Source organism: Pinus tabuliformis, chromosome 3_2 (genome assembly GCF_031772625.1).
Source record: "Pinus tabuliformis cultivar Carrire ecotype Pingquan chromosome 3_2, CPIR1, whole genome shotgun sequence".
NCBI lineage: Eukaryota > Viridiplantae > Streptophyta > Pinopsida > Pinales > Pinaceae > Pinus > Pinus tabuliformis.
The window spans coordinates 484,213,292-484,230,820 of NC_142302.1; positions in this window are offsets into that span (position 1 = coordinate 484,213,292).

Below are 17,529 nucleotides of genomic sequence, written 5' to 3' on the forward strand. Positions count from 1 at the left end.
TGGTCGATGTGACTGTGGTGGGAGTTAGAGACAGAATGGTGATGCTTCCCTTTTCGGCGCTCACCGGTTTCACTGTGTAAACCGACCCCGAACAGTGATACTCTCCTCGGCGCTCCTTGTTCAGATTTTCACTTTGTAACCCCACTCAAATGATAACAATCTTCTCGGCGTTCCTTGCTTCACTCTTTCACTTTGTAACTCTACTTGAATAATAACAATCCCCTCGCGCTCCTTGCTTCACTCTTTCACTTTGTAAGTTAAGGGAACCGAGGGTGGAAAGGATGTGAAATAGCCTGTACTCGCCTTACAATATAATCATTCGTTTAAAACAGAGTGTTGTACGCTTGTATGCATGTTAGCATAAGAACGCTGAGAGCGTACCCATAATGCTGAGCTATAATGCTGGGTGGCGAGGTTATGATTCGGGTGTGTGTGATGTAAAACGTATAGGCCGCTTGTTATGATTTGACTGTATGGGGTGAAGAATATATATATAGGCCGCTTCTATCTCACCCTTTGTATTAAAAAACAAACACACAGCTCACCACGTGTCCTTTTCAATTATACTCGGTCATGTAGAGAATGTTGGTATGCCTGTAGGGTATATGACATGGTGAATGTGTTGGTGATGGGCTTTAGGGATAGGTTGATGTAGGGAAATGATGAAGCTTGGTGGGATAAGGGGGATAAGTGGATGTATGAAGATGTCCTTGAAATCAATTACAACAGCTTATAGTCACTAAAATTACATTGAAAACTAATCTAGGAAATTAAATGCCCAAGAACAGAAATACATTACTCTTTTGTTGATCATTTGACATGCTGAGTTGCTAATCCTTTTGACTGTTCTTTTTGATAGGTCCTCTGAGAAAAGTTTTGAAGATGTAACAGGTCCCTCTGAAAAATTGGAATGTACAGGTCCCTTTTTGAAAACTGAAGATGCAATAGGTCCCTTAAGAAAATTTGAAGATACAGGTCCCTTGGAAAAACTGAAGATGTTCATGCAGCTCTTTGTATTGTTACAGGTTCACTGAGCTTGCAATTTGCTGGAGGTCTTGGTGGAAGTCTGTTGAAGTAGCCTTTGATGTCAAGAATTTTTTTAACAGGTCCCAACTGAATGTTTTAAACAGGTCCCTTTTACTGCTGGTTGGAATGTCTCAAACAGGTGTCAATTGCTTTAACAGGTCCCAACTGAATATCTTAAACAGGTCCCATTGCTGCTAGTGTTAATAGCATAGATGTCTTGAACAGAACAGGTCCCCCTGCAAAATATTTATAACCAGGTCCCTCTGAAAATCATGACAGAACAGCTTATTTGTTAAAGTCTGGAATGCTGGTAACAAGCTGCTGTTGGAAAGTTACAGTGAAATATAGAATAAGAAATCTGAAGAATTTACAAGGGAGAGATAAAAGTAACAGAACAGATGTCTCCCTCTCCCCGACTGAAAGTTTGACTTGTCCTCAAGTCATGATGCAACTAAAAAAATGAAACAAGGAACAACAGAAAGAGAATTCATACCCGCCAATAAATTGGTTTTCAGGTAGGAATTCGGGGTTAGAGTGTGCCAGATACTGGTTTTCACATCTAACCCATCATTATTATTATTTTTTTAGTTTTGTTTTTTCTTTTTTCTTTTTTCTTTTTTTCTTTTTTATTTATTATTATATTTTTTATTTTTTTTTATCATTTTTCTTGATTTTGAAATTGAAAGGGAATAAAACTAAGGCAGTGATACTGCAGCTGAGGGCTGCAGTACCTCAACCTCTTCTTGCTGAGATAGTGTATGCATAAAATCTTGCTTGCTGATGGGCTTGTTGTACAGCTTCAGGCGATGACCATTGACTGTGAAAGAATGACCTTTGCCATCAATAGTTTGGAGTTTTATTGAACCATTGTCATAAGCCTGAACAATTTCATAAGGGCCCATCCAATGGGTGGTGAACTTAGCTTTATGATCCTTGAATTTTGAATCAAAAAGCAGAGCCCAGTCACCTTCCTTGAAATGCTTCTTTTTAATGTGTGAATCATGCCATTGCTTCCTGTGCTTTTGCATGAGGATGGTGGTTTGTTCTGCTTGCTGCCTCATCTCATCCAGCTGGTTCAACTGTTGGATTCTCTCTTTTTGTGCTTGATCCAAATCAATTAGTAAATCTGCAGCTAATTTAAAAGTGTGAATTTGGAATTCAATAGGAAGCATGACATCCTTACCGTACACCAATTGGTATGGTGTAAATCCGGTGGTATCTTTCCAAGTAATCCGGTAAGCCCAGAGTGCCTCCTTGAGCTTTTCTTCCCAGTTTTTGCGGTTCATTGCAACAGTTTTGGTAATGATCCCCTCCAAAGTCTTGTTGGTGGATTCCACCTGCCCATTGGCCTGTGGATGGTAGGGGGTACTTTTCCTATGCTTTATTTGGTACTTGTCTGTGATGTCCTTCATGAGCTTTGAGGTGAATTGGGTACCTTGATCAGTGACAATTTCTCTTGGCACCCCATACCTCACAAAGATCTCCTCAAAAAGGAAATTGACTACTGTGTGTTCGGTTGCTCTTACCAGTGCTTTTGCTTCTGCCCACTTTGTGACATAATCAGTACATACTAATATGTACTTCTTACCATTAGAGGCTGGGTTGATAGGTCCTATGAAGTCCAGAGCCCACTTATCAAATGGTTCCAAGTGAACTTGGGGCTGAAGGGGCATCTGATCGGTAGTTGTGGGTCTGCCCATCCTTTGGCAGCTGTCACAACTCTTTACATACTTCTTGGCATCCTTGAAAATGGATGGCCAATAGTATCCAAGAGTAAGAACTTTGAAGGCTGTCCGCTTCGCTGCAAAATGCCCACCACACGGTTCATCATGGCAAGATTTTAAAATGTCAATTACCTCATCATTTCGTACACATCTCCTAATGATCATATCAAAACCAGTGTAAAAGAGATCGCCATTGAGCCATGAATATCTGGCACTTTGTTTGATTAGTCTTTTCCTCTCCTTTGCAGTGAAATGTGGAGGTGTCCTACCTGTAGACAAGTAATTAGCTAAATCAGCAAACCAAGGAGTGACTATGAAAATTGCAAATAAGTGCTCATCCGGAAAAGAATCCTCAACAGGAACAATCTCACCTGGATTTTGCAGTCTAGACAGGAAATCTGCCACCTGGTTTTCTTTGCCTGGTCTATCTAACACTGTGATGTTAAATTCCTGTAACAATAGTAACCATCTGGTAACTCTGCCACTAGTTATTGGTTTATTCATGAGATGTCGAATGGCAGAGTGATCAGTATGTACAAAGACTTCATAACCAGTTATGTAATGGCGAAATTTATTCACAGCATAAATGATGGCAAGTGTTTCCTTCTCTGTAACTGTATAGTTTAGCTCGGCAGGTGTGAGATTTTTACTAATGAAATAAATTGCATATGTACAAGATTCTTCTTTTTGGCCTAAGCATGCACCTATGGCAGTGTCAGATGCATCGGTAAAAATATGAAATGGTAAGCTCCAATTAGGCCCTCTCAGGACTGGTGCAGTAGATAGTTTCTTCTTGAGTTGTTCAAATGCATGTTGGCAGTTCTCAGTCCAATTGAAAAATACATCTTTGGCTAGAAGTTTAAACAAAGGTAAGGCTAACTTGCTAAAATGTTCAATGAGTCTGTGGTAATAGCTGGCATACCCGAGAAAACTTCTTACCTCTCTCTGGTTTTGTGGAATAGGCAAATCGGCAATAATTTGTATCTTGGCTGGGTCAACCTGGATGCCTTGAAAAGAGATATAATGGCCCAACACTATCCCTTCATTTAGCATCATGAAACACTTTTCGTTGCTGAGGGACAGGTTAGCTTCAATACACCTTTTCAAAACTCTCTCTAGATTTTCTAATGCATGTTCAAAAGAATTGCCATATACTGAAAAATCATCCATATACACTTCAACACAATCATGAATCAAATCAGCAGAGATAGCTAACACAGCTCGCTGAAATGTAGCTGGAGCGTTACAAAGTCCAAATGGCAAAACATTGTAGGCATAGGTGCCCCAAGGACATATGAAGGTGGTTTTGTCCTGGTCTTCAGAGGCAATCCGGATCTGGTTGTAGCCACTGAAACCGTCAAGAAAGGAAAATGATGATTTGCCGGCTAGGGTGTCTAACACTTGGTCGATGAATGGCAGTGGGAAGTAGTCTTTGAGCGTGGCTTTGTTTAGCTGTCTGTAATCAACACAAATACGCCACTTGCCATTCTTCTTAGGCACAATAACCAATGGGGATACCCACTGACTGTCAGAAATAGGATATATAAAGTTGACTCTCAAAAGTTTTTGCAACTCCTCTCTGACAATGTCTTGGAGCATGGGGTTCATTCTTCTTTGTGGTTGCCTCACCGGTTTAATGGTGCTGTCAGTGTAAATGTGGTGAGTGCATGTGTCGGGGTGAATCCCATGCATGTCAGTGTAATCCCAAGCAAAGGCTTTTTGGTACTTCGTCAAGAGTCTAATCAATTTTTCTTGTTGAGATGAGTCAAGGTGGTTGCCTATGTTCAAAGTTTTGCCTGGACTGATCTCTATGACTTGACTCTGTGCATTGGTAATGGATTGAACTGGAAAGATGTCATGAAATGTAGACTGTAAGGAATGGATAGTGCATGTTTCTTGAAAGTTTTGAGCTAGAAGTACATCTGCAGCATTATATTGTTCATTCCTCACATTTTCAGATATATCAGGCTGTGAGAGAAATAATTCTACCAAATCAGTATTGTCTTCATGGAAATCATAGATCTGGTCAATGCTAAAAACAGATTGTACCTCCTCTTTGTCATTAAATTTGTCATCAAGCCACAAGTTATGTGTCACTGCAGGTGATTGTGCTGATGGATAGAGGGTGAGTTGTTTCCTTTCGGTCCCTCTAGAGATAATCATGTTACCTGATCGGCATCCAATAAATGCATCAGCAGTCGATAACCATGGCCTACCTAGAATGATAGGATGTCCTCCTAGATTGGATTTGGGTTGAAGGACTAGGAAATCCACCGGATACTCCCAAGAGTCCAGTGAGACGATGATATCTTCCAAAATCCCCTCAGGAATGACTTTGGACCTATCAGCTAGTTCAAGAACAATTGTGGTATGTTGCAAATTCATGAGTTGGAGTGTTCTCATAGTTTCAAGGGTCATGACATTGATTGCAGCTCCAAGATCTATCAAAGTATTTGGGATCCGTATGTTGTTAATGATGGTGGTCACTTTTGGAATGCTTGGATCAACATACTTCTCCATGGAGATGGTATTGGTCATAAGGCCTGCTAAATTTCCTAAAACATGAATGGTCTGAGGATCAATCCCCTTTCTAGCAGGTTTCTTGAGACACATGTCTTTGATGGCTTTGGTGTAAATAGGAATGTCCTTTATAGCTTGCAGCAAAGGGATTTTTATGTAGACATTTTTCAGTTCATCCAAGACATCAAATTGTGGTGGAGGCAATGGTGGTTTTACTTGAACCAAACGGTCCGGAAAAGGTGGTTGCAGTGATTGCATCTGTTTGTCCTTGGTTTCACTGCTTGGTTTTGTTTGAGTGGTCATTTCATTTTCTTTTTCTAAGTTTTCTTCTTGCTGATCTATTATTAGAGAATCCTTCTGGAGCACCCTACCAGACCTCAGATTAATGTTTTGCAAAGGTAGTGTGGAGTAGGAGGTTCCTTCCTCTACATTATAAACTGGCCTCTCTGCTCTATTTTTCGGATTTGGGACAGTTTGAGCAGGTATTTGTGTGGGTCTGGGAGGTTGTGGGTTAGTTGGAAATTGAAGTTGTGGTACATTTATTTGTGGAGGAGCAGGTAAGGTCTGTTGAGAAGGTTGGGGTTGATAAACAACCGGCTGAGGGTGCTGCTGATATGACTGTGATTGTGATGGATATGGCTGTTGGTACTGCTGATATGGCTGTGAGTAAGGTGGGTATGATTGAGGATACTGATGGTAGGATTGGGAATACTGTTGAGACGGTCTCCATTGATTTTGTGATTGGTTTCCATGCTGCCATGGCATAGGTATATTCCATGAGTTTTGTGCATACATCTGATCATTCATAGGAAATTGCATATTTTGATTAGGAAACATACCTTGGGGTGCTTGCCTTGGTTGCCATGGTCGCTTTGCACCCATGTAGTACACGTTCTCCATCTCTGTGCTGGCTGCCATGTTACAGTTCTGCACAATTTTAACTTTAGGATAGTTAAACATATCATGATGCTCAGTACAGAAAGCACATACTTGGATATTGTCTAGAGGACAGTCTTTTAATGCATGCTTCTTGCGACACTTGGGGCAGAAAATAGCCATGATATTGTCTTCTTCCTCCTGTTTCTTTTTGGCTTTTAAGGTATCAATTTGGTTTCCTAGAGTACTCAACAAATCTGTTTTGAACTCTTCTAAAAGATTACCAATTTCAGCCCGGGTGACACTAGCAGAGGCAGTTTTTATGACCCTAGATGACAAGGTTCTCTTTCCCATTTTGGCTTTACTTCTTGAATATTTTTCACACAGTTCAGCTATTTCTTCAAAGGGTAAGGCAGAGATATCACCTTTGCCCATTAGGTTGAGATCATCCATGTATTCTTCCCTGATACCTTTCAGAAATATTGTGCGGACTAGATCAGGAGGCATTGTTCGGTGTTTAGATTTTTGCAAGTTATAGACAAACCGTTCTAGATATTCTTCTAAGGTTTCATCCTCCTGCTGACTCATTCTAAAGATGTCATCTTTAGAGTCTTTGGACCTGCAATAAGGCTGATATTTCCTCAGAAATATTCTCCTCATGCCATCCCAATCCACTATGGCATGCTCACCTAGCCCCATAAACCATTTCAAGGTTGCTGCCTTTAATGTGGCTGGAAACAATCTCAGTCTGTGAGCATCATCAGTATAGCCATAAGTTCGACACACAATATCGAACTTGAACAAGAATGAGTCCGGATCCTCTGAAGCCATACCATAGAAATTGGGTAGCACGGATGGGGGTATATTTTTCATTTTGATCTCCTCATCCTCTTGTGGTTCTTGTATAGGGAATTTAAAAGTTGATTCCTCCTCCTCTTGATGGGGAACTGATCCAGATCCCTCCTCAGCCATTCTACTTGGTTTCTTAGTGTCTCTTGGTGGAAAAGAGAGAAAGGAAAATTATTTGGTAATGGTGCTACTTTTCCCTTGTGTAGAAGAGTTAGGAAAGGGTGGATGTTGTGATTTATGTGCAAACAGAGTTTCCCTCTCAGCAAGAGTAATGTGTTGTCCTGAATAAAATTTCTCAGCTATTGTTTGAATATCTTCCTCAGTTGTATTCCCCGGTGAGTCTGCTCCTGATGATGATGGGTTAGTGTTGAGATGGTGGGGGGTTCTCACAAATCTCCCTTGAGTGTCTCTAAGTCTAGGCATATATGAACATGATTTCTAACTGTGTTTTTGGTTGTTTTTGTGTATTGAAATTTTTTTCTTTTTTCTTTTTGTTTGAATCCTTTACGTACGCCTCCCGGGCAACGGCGCCAAAATGTAGTGTTCCAGCTAGGGTACTAGACTGGACTCTATATTTAATATCGACCGAGGTGCGTAAGCTTAGAGGCGTGGTCTAAAATATATAGACATAAAGAATCTCTGGCCAAGTGAGTAGGATGTAGGATACAATGCTTCTTTACGGAAGACCGGAATTTGCAACCTATCATTCACACACCCGGATCACCCTACTGATATGCTTAATTACAATGCTGGTCATGAGATGTAACTATCAAATCAAATCATGAATCTAAGTACTGTATATGACTGTGGCAATGATTCTAACCTCCTTACAGAGGTATCACTCAGAAAACCCTTGCTTGGTACCCACACACAGCATGCAAGATATTTACACTATCAAGCTATATAAAGAAAGCATAAATGAACTGTAAAGCAAAACAGAGTTTATGAGATAATGTCTCTATGAGTCACACAGGGATCGAATCCCTTACAAGACTCCCTTCCAGATCCTAGTGCTGACCATTCAACATAATCATAACCCGTTCATAAGCGCACACCATGTCTATGTAATGAAATTCAAAGGTTGTAGGAATCGAAAGATTGTATAAATATTATGCAACCCATATGCTATGCGAATCAACAGCTGTGTAAATCGAAACTGTGATGCAAACCATGTGATATAAATCAAAAGCTATGTGAATACTGTGATGCAAACCATATGCGATATAGAAATCGAATTGAATGTAAACACTGTGCAGCATATAAGAACTAAAATGTACCAAAACGAATGGACAGTATACCAATCAAAGAACGCAGGGCCCGTCCGCGCCTAAGGGTATACTGGTTATCACCGTTCAGCAATCAAAACCAATGCAAAGGGTATACACACTTCGTGACTGTAAATATGTCCTTGTATTAAAAGTAAAACTCTGTTTTGAGAAAATACGATTCAATAATTCCAAAAACTAAACTCTAAACATAACCCTGACTGTATTTACACATGCGTACGCACAGCCATGTCATCGATACAATGAATGTACATAGTGTTGTTGCCGCGTTTATTACATAGCCTTTTCAAAATGTTTCCATACCAAGTGTTTCAAAAATCAAAAAGACTAAAATGAAAAATGGAACGATGCTGTTTCTGCTTTTGCCTGTCAGAGTGCCCTGCTTTGACTTAAGTTGACCGCATGCATAGGAGGCTCGATTTGGCTGGGTGAGAGGTGTTTGTCCATGCTTGGACATTCTGCTTTTCGCCCATGCCTTTCGTTCTGGCTCATCTGCTGCGCCACATGTCAAACGGTAAGCTTATTACAGGATGTGGGTACTTCCTGTAATCATGTCATCAAAAACCTCTAATTCTGGAACATAAAACCCCTAAATTAATTTCTATGCAATTTAATAACTATAGAACAATTAATAATCAATATTCAAGGATTTTGAGGGATATATGATGAAAATGTATGGATAAATGATATGCTTTTGGGAAGGAAAAAGGGTCTTAGGATGATACCAACACTCAACGTTGTGACTTAAAGGGGAGCCAAGGGGGCCAAAGGGGGACGCAGAAATGGAGCCCACACAGACACATGGAGGGACTGTGTAGGAGGGAAGAAACACGTGGCAAGAGAGGAATCACGCAGGAGGAGGTGAACCTTGGGATTGAGAGAGGCAAAGGCTATAAAGGAGAGAGGAGCCCCCTCAGTTTGATCATTCAATTAAGAGAATTTGTGATAGTCATTTCGACTTAGAGCATGCTGGCTGTTTAGCTAGTCTGCAACACTGTTTAGTGCATTGAGTGTCTCCGTTCAGAGATCTCACCCTTAGCCTCAAGGGACTTCTAGTGTGTGCTCGGGCAAGGTATTTCCATTGGTATTTCAGCAAGAGTTCATCATCATTTCAGCAACAATTTTCATCAGCGTTTTGGAGGACTGCACAGCTCTGAGAGGGGGACGCAGTTCTTTCTAGCAGGAGTCTGGGTTGAGGGTTTGTAGGAGGATTTGTGCTGAGAGATAGAGCAGGGAATCAGCCCTTGCATATTGGAGAGTTTTGGCTGGGGTTTCAGGTAGATTTCTGGAGAGTTTCATTTAGTGGCAGTGCAGAGCATTGAGGGACTGCGCAGAACCCCAAGGGGGTGATTTTCGGGGGTCGACCATTTCAGAAAAGCTTTATGGGATTTTCTTGGTTTCTTGAGTAGAATCCGATTCTAGAGTTTCAGCCTTTTCTGAGGAGGGGAGCAGCCCCAAATCTTCATTTGATGTCTAGCAGCAACAGCACGACAGTTCTCCAGCAGCTTGGACGCAGTTCAGAGAGGAGCCATTCCTTTGCTATTCTGAGTGTATTTCTTCACTTGCCTTGAGCAAGTCGAGGTGCCATCTGTACTCATCCTATTACTCAGTATAATAAAATGTCTTAGCATTTCTCTCTGCATTTCTTGAGTATCTACTTATGGTTATATTGTTATATGTTGCACCATTGTTAGTTGTATCTCTTTGAGCATTCTCAGCTATTATACCACGTGTGTTTCTCCTATACTCTTAGACAGAGTCTGGAAAGGGCCAGGTAGCCTCTGGATCTCGTCCTCTTTTCAAAGGCGACATATCTGGTAAATGCCCTCCCAGTCCATCTCTGGTTGGAGTTTGCTTGTGTTTGAAGAATATTCCTGATAATGAATATTACACACAACCATGCAACTTCACACGAGGTCATACTCATAGCTATGTATTCGGTCTCAGTGGTGCTCAAAGCAACCATCTTCTGCTTCCTACTCATCCAGGATATCGAGCAGAACCCTAAGAGAACCAGCACCCAGAAGTGCTTTTGCAATCCTCCACACTACTTGCCTAATTAGCATCAGAATAATCATGTAGCTTCACATTTTCGGCAGTGTATCTCAATCCATGAGAGATTGTTCTCCGATGATATCTCAGAAGATTCTTGGCACCAATCCAGTGAAGCTCAACCATATATGAACTCAACATGCTAACTACAAAACATATATTCGGACAGGAGTTCACCAAGAACATCAATGCTAGAATGAGTTTATGAAACTCAGAGGCATTTCCCAAATGAGGTCCGACATCCCTACCACATAACTTCTGAAAGTTAAGATCCATCGAGGTAGTCACGGGATTCCAGTTTACCATTTCAAATCCAGAATCCAACTCCTTACTTTTGCAAATGAGAGGGTTTGCACCTGTCAGAAAGAGGTCGTCCTCAGAAGGTGCCAGTATGAGAGGTCTATCATCCACAACCTTCAAGCAATGGTTTGGATCGACTTCACTCCTAGTGAATCTCAGTTTCATCAGACAGATATCAATCCTCTCATACTAAACCCGGGGTGTTTTGCTTCAAGACATAAAGGGCTTCCTTCCACCTGCATAAATGAGATTCCCGATCATGAATCTCAAACCCCTCGGGTTGTTCCAAACCTGTGGACCTGCTACATGAGGGGAATGGTCCCCTTTTAAGATTTTCCTTCGGTACATCTCGGACATGTACCTTCATGCTCTTCTTGAATTCAAGCATCCCTGTCACCATCTGACTCACATCAGGTGGGCCCCGTAATAAGTAGACCTCCGGTGCTACAGATGAGATGTGTCAACTGACATGGTCCCCAATGGACCATCCTGCAACTTGATACAAATTGCCAACCCTAAACCCATGAGTAAAAGCATCTTTGAAAATTCTATTTTCAAACAAGTACCTTTCCATCGATGAATGCCACCATGAAACCTTTGATGATCAGGTACATAAAGAGATTTTCGTAAATGAATCGAGTTACCCTCATTCACTTGAGGGGTGACATTCCCTACACCCTTTACGGGATAGGTGGCATTGAATCCAAGTATAATCCCATGATTGTTTCCATCTCTACCAAATTAGAGTGAGAGCAACCTTCTATCCGATGAAGTGCCTTGATGCACTACAATCAATAATCCAGATTCCCAAAGAGTCTAGATGAGAGGGCCAATATAAGATAATACTTCTTTATCTTACCAAAAACAACATTTGATCCTTCATACCTGGGGTTCCTTGCTTTCTTTGAAGAGTCGGTTATTTCCTTGATGAACTGCATTACCTGTCATTCCTCCAATCATTGAGGATGTCCTTGGAATGATTGTTATCATCATTAAGAAATGTGTCCCTACCATTCAGACACTCCTTCTCATAATGGCCAAACTTATTACAAATAAGACGTTTGCCTTTCCTTCCACCCTTAGATCCGAACTTCCCATTGAAGTGATCTTTAGGTAGGCCATCAGAAGCTTGCGTTGCGCAATTCTGATAATATTCTCTGCTTCGACTTCACCCTTGGTGAATTTGAAGAGGGATGAGGAATCCATGATCCTTTTGTCCTTTCCAACTGTCTTCGATGATTGCTCTTTCACTCTTGCTTGGGGATTTGTCTTCACCTAAGCTCTGATACCATGTTAATTTTAGGTATGTTCTATGGTTGGAGCAATTTATTTGAATTTTCACACTTAGCTCAATATTTTTTCCAGATTAGCAATCACATCAGCGTTATAGTAAATTGTAGATAGAACATAAACATAAATCACAGAAGACAAGCCACGACAAGAGGACACAAGATGTGATGCTAGCCAGTGAAAAACACCAATGTGGGGAAACCCTTGATCAATTCTTCTTATATGTTCTTCAATAGTTCAACAGAGAGAGAGAGAGAGAGAGAGATAGTACATATACAACAGAAGTCAACACTTTGACTTATCTAGATAAGAGCATAGATCATCTCTAAGAGGATGATACATGAGGTAGCTGAACTCAATTGAAGACATGCTGCTTCAACTAATTCTCCAAGGTGACTCCATCGCCTTGTTGCACCTATCATTGTGCTGCTCCTCATCATCATGTTGCACCTCACTATGCTGCACCATGCGGCACCCATCATCACTGTGCTGCATCTTCATCATGCTTCACTAATCATGACTGTACCCATCACTGTATTGCATCATGTACCATTGTTGTCCCATGTGCCATTGCTACATCATGTTGCCACACTGCTCTCCCATGTGCTAGCTACATCATGATGCTATCCCATGTGCTTGTTGCATCATGTTGTTGCCTCATGTGCCATTGTTGCACCATGCTGCAACACTTTTGTACCTAGCTGCTAGCTATGGCCTATGGCCTAGCCCAGTAGGAAGATAGACTATGATCCGTGCAATATATGACAAACTCTTACTCCAAGTTTGCTGCCCAACCACTATGGGAACTGACACTAGTCTAGGGCATCTAATCATGAGATCTGCCTTCATCTCATTGACTTCCACAAGCCTCCTTAACATGTTCCAAATCTGATCCTCATCTATGATCCAACACCTACAAGAATCATTGCTACAATACTGTTGTACTGTTGTACTGTTGTTCCTGGTTAGGGCAAGTGCACGCTGCAACAAACCTTATCATCTCACACAAACAGCCTCCAAATGACTGCGGCCTAATCAAGGTAGAGTTTTGCCTCCACATGTTGCTATTCTGGGCATATGGCAGCCTCTCAAGTCTACACGCACCCCTATTTTGGAGTGGCTAGGCCTGCGGCCTACCACAGATCTCTGCGGCACCCTAACAGCCCTCCAAAACAGTCAAACCTTACCTCTTTCTGCCCTCAACCAATCCACAATTCTTCTTTCCTAACTCGTCCTCCATGCAAGTCTGGGAAGTCCTCAAAATACATCCACTACACCTACAACAACTCGACCTTCAACCATAGGTTTCTCCCACGCTGTCCCAAAATCTCCTCGGCCTCCTTAATCTAGATGCGGCTAGGCTTTAGACAACTGGGTTAGGGCAGCGTATGGGGACTTCTTTGCTGCGGTGAGGGCAACTCCTTGTCAGTATCAGAGAGCTATCTCAAACAACGTATGGATTAGGGTTGTCTTCCTTGATAGCGTTAGGGCTTCTCAACATGACTGTGTCTTCTAGATCATGCGTACAGCTATCATAAGCTATGGTTGTGCTAGGACTGCATTATGGCCTTCATGCTTAGGCTTCTTTCCTCCAACGTCTAGGGTTTCCTCCTCTTAGACTTCTCTTCCACTAAAACCCAAAACAAGTGGAGAGAAATCAAGAGTGAAGTGTGTGTGAAATGACTCTCAAGTCATCTCCTTTTATACTAAAACGTTGAGCACATGTGGGGGTTATTTGGTTGTTGGCCGATTTGTCCCATAACACAAATAAATTCATATCTCCATGAATACTTATCAGAATCAGATGATCTTTAGATCAATCCTATACCTCTCGATGAGAGAGATCCAAGAAAAATATCAGCTTCCATAAATAAGATGAAGTTTAGCCCTAGTTTCCAATTTTAACACATCCTAAACTCACCATGCATTCATGTTTTGAGCAACCCCATGGAAAAACATCGCCCTTAAGTGTTTTTCCTCCTTTCACCTTTGGAATATTTTCCCATATGGTCATTTGTATTATAATTTATAACATTTTTGTTTGTCTCAAATCTCCCTCATTGGGCATCTCTAAACCAGTTTGTGACTTATTTGTTCCTTGACACATCCATTGGGCAAAAATTCTTTTGGGGGTGTGTGTTCTACATGTCCCAAATTTTTAAGACTTGGTTGTCTTTCTCAGATGTCTAAAACTATATGGTCATCGAATTTTCATAAACGCTAAGAAAAATTGTTTGTCCTAAATGTTTTGCTTCATCTCACATCTAGAATACTTTCTGTCTGCTCACATATTCCACAACGTTTTTGTAATTGTTAGATTTCCCTTGTTGGGCATCTCTAAATGGGTTTGCTATGTATTTGTGCTTTAACACACATATCTTGCAAACGTGCCCTTCCTTTTATGTGCCCTTACCTCTACAACGATGTCTATTTTGCTATGATAGTTTCTTCCCTGGTCCTTTGATTTATACAATTTATTTCTTCAGATATCATCTACAAGGACTCTTGTTCTATTGGTAATTGTGTTCACATTTCAAATGGAATTTATTGCATCTATTATTCTTTTGTTTAGTATAAAAAATATATGGTCTTTGAGGTTTTCCATCCTTTTTTAATTTCTTTTAAAAATAATTACAAATTTCCTTATTTAGGACTTCAAAGAAAAAAAAATTGGCACTATGCTACTTTTTTTGTCTTCAAAATTGTTAAAACTGGAAACTAGGGCCAAACTCCATGTGTGTCAGCTTATTTATGGCCGCTGATATTTTTATTGGATCCCTCTCGTCGAGAGGTGTAGGATTGATCTAAAGATCATCCGATTCCGATAAGTATTTATGGAGATATGAATTCATTTTGATTATGGAATTATTATCAAGTTGGCCAGCATCTTATGTAGGCTCAGAAGCCCAACCGACGTGTCTATTCAACCTCTACGTTTTTAGTATAAATAAGAGAGATTTGGAGTCATTAGCGATTCACATTCTTCATGTGATCTCCTCTCCACGTCTTGGGTTTTTGGAGAAGGACAGACACTAATGAAGGATGCCCTAAGATAATCCCCTAATTCAATGCTGGAAATTGAGACACTTAGCCGCAGAACAAGGAAGACATTATTATGTTGTTCATGGAGATCTATACACCGTTAATAATGAGGAACTGCACATTGTTCATGCTGGAGACTATTACGCTGTGAATAAAGACACATATACACTGGCAAACAATGAGGATATGTATATATCCGCAGTCAATAGATATATATATGCACAACATTCATGATACAGTCATGAAGGCAATATATATACTCACAATTATGGAAACCCTATACACTGAGTCGGCAATGAAGACATCCACGCAGTTCATACGCTGTCCAGAAGCCTAACTCGTAGTCAAGTTATGAACGCAATCAAGGGAACGCTATCCAGAAGCAACCATAAAAGCACATAACTCATATTCGGATGGTTCTGAGATTGGAAGAGGAGCCGCTGTGATATGAAGGAACCTGCAATCTATACGCACTCTGTCACTGTCTTGAAGACTTTAATATGCAAGGCATAAATACATAGTCATAAAGACCTTTCTACGCAAATAGACATTGATACACAGTCAAAGGAACTCCACACGCAGTCATGGAGCAAATGCACAGCTATGTGTGATAGCAAACGCACAGCTACATGAACCCTAATCCGTTGTATATATGCGTTATGAAGAATGTCATGACCATATACGCACAACATTCTGTCATGATATAACGCAGTCTATACGGGAAACGCATTTAGTGCATGAAAACTCATGACCTTGAAGACTTGATGGGTAGTAATGTTGATATAGCAGTCAATGGTATGACTGTAACAATCTTCAATGGAATTGTGTCAGCATATTCATTGACATGGCATGGAAGACACACTATGTATAATATGGCAGACAACATATATGGCATGGGCAGCATCATGAGGTAGATCAAGCATAATGCAGCATAGAGATGAGATCATGAGCAACATGATCTATATATATGGGCAGCATGATATATATATGGGCAGCATGATGTATGAGATCATGTGCATGGGCAACACAATGATACATGGAGCATGGACAGCATCATGGTGAATGTAATCATAAGCATGGGCAGCTTGATGATGAATGAGACCATGGAAGATGCAGCAAGATGAGCAGCATGAAGATGAGAGAAGCTCGGTCATCTAGGTCCAGCACTGTGATGGGGCAGCATGGTGCTCCACAGAAAGGTGTGGCAAATGGATGAGATGCAGTACTATGATAGGTGAAGGAGTCACCCTAGAGAATCAGTTGAAGCAATATGTCTTCAACTAATCTCTACAGATATCAAAAGTCAAAGTGTTGACTTCTATTGTAAATGTACTATCTCTCTCACTTTCTCTGCTGAACTTTGAAGAACATAAAAGAAGAATTGATCAAGGGTTTCCCCACATTGTGGGGATTGTCCCTGGCTAGCACCACATCGTGTGTCCTCTTGTCTTGGCTTATCTTCTGCGATTTATATTTATGTTCTATCTGCAATTTACTTTAATGCTGATGTGATTGCTAATCTGGAAAAGATACTGTGAAAATTAAATAAATTGCTCTAGCATAGAACATACCTAAAATTAACATGGTATTAGAGCTGAGGTGAAGACAATGCCTAAGCAAGAGTGAAAGAGAAATCACTGAATACAGTTGGGACAAGACAAAAGGATCAATGAGTGCTTCATAATTCACCCAGGGTGAAGTCGAAGCAGAGAATATTATCAGAATGGCGCAGCAGAAGGTTTTGATGGCATACCTAAAGATCACTTCATTGGGAAGTTCAGATCTAAGGGTGGAAGGAAAGACAGATGCCTTGGTTACAATAAGTTCGGCCATTATATGAAGGAGTGTCTGAATGGCAGAGACACTTCTCTTGATGAAGACAAACAAATCATTCCAGGGTCAAGGGAATGACAGGTAATACAGTTCATCAAGGAGAAATGGTCGACTCTTCAAAGCAAGGAACCCCAGGCACTTCATCGGATAGATAATCATGGGATTATACTTGGAGCTGATACCACCTATCCCAGAAAATGTGTAGGGAATGTTACCCTAAATTGAATGAGGGTAACTCGATTCATTTACAGAAACACTTTTGTGTACTTGATCGCAAGAAGAACCTGATGTCCATTTCAGCAATGGAAGTCAAAGGTTTAGGGTTGCACTCATCGATGGAAAGGTACATGTTTGAAAATAGATTTTTCAAAGATGTTTTTTTTAGTTCAGGGTTGTATCAAGTTGCAGGAAGTCCACTGGGGACCATGTCCATTGACATAGGACCGAAGGTCTGTGATTCAGATGGTGACAGGGATGCCTGAATTCAAAAAGAGCATGAAGGTACATGTCTGAGATGTACCGAAGGAAAATCTTATAAGGGGACCATTCCCCTCATGCCACAGGTCCACAAGTTTGGAACAACCCGAGGAGTTTGATATTCATGATCGGGAATCTCATGTATGCAGGTGGTAGAAAGTCCTCTATGGCTTGAAGCAAAACACCCCGAGCATAGTATGAGAGGATCAACAGCTGTCTGATGAAGCTGAGATTCACTAGGAGTGAGATCGATC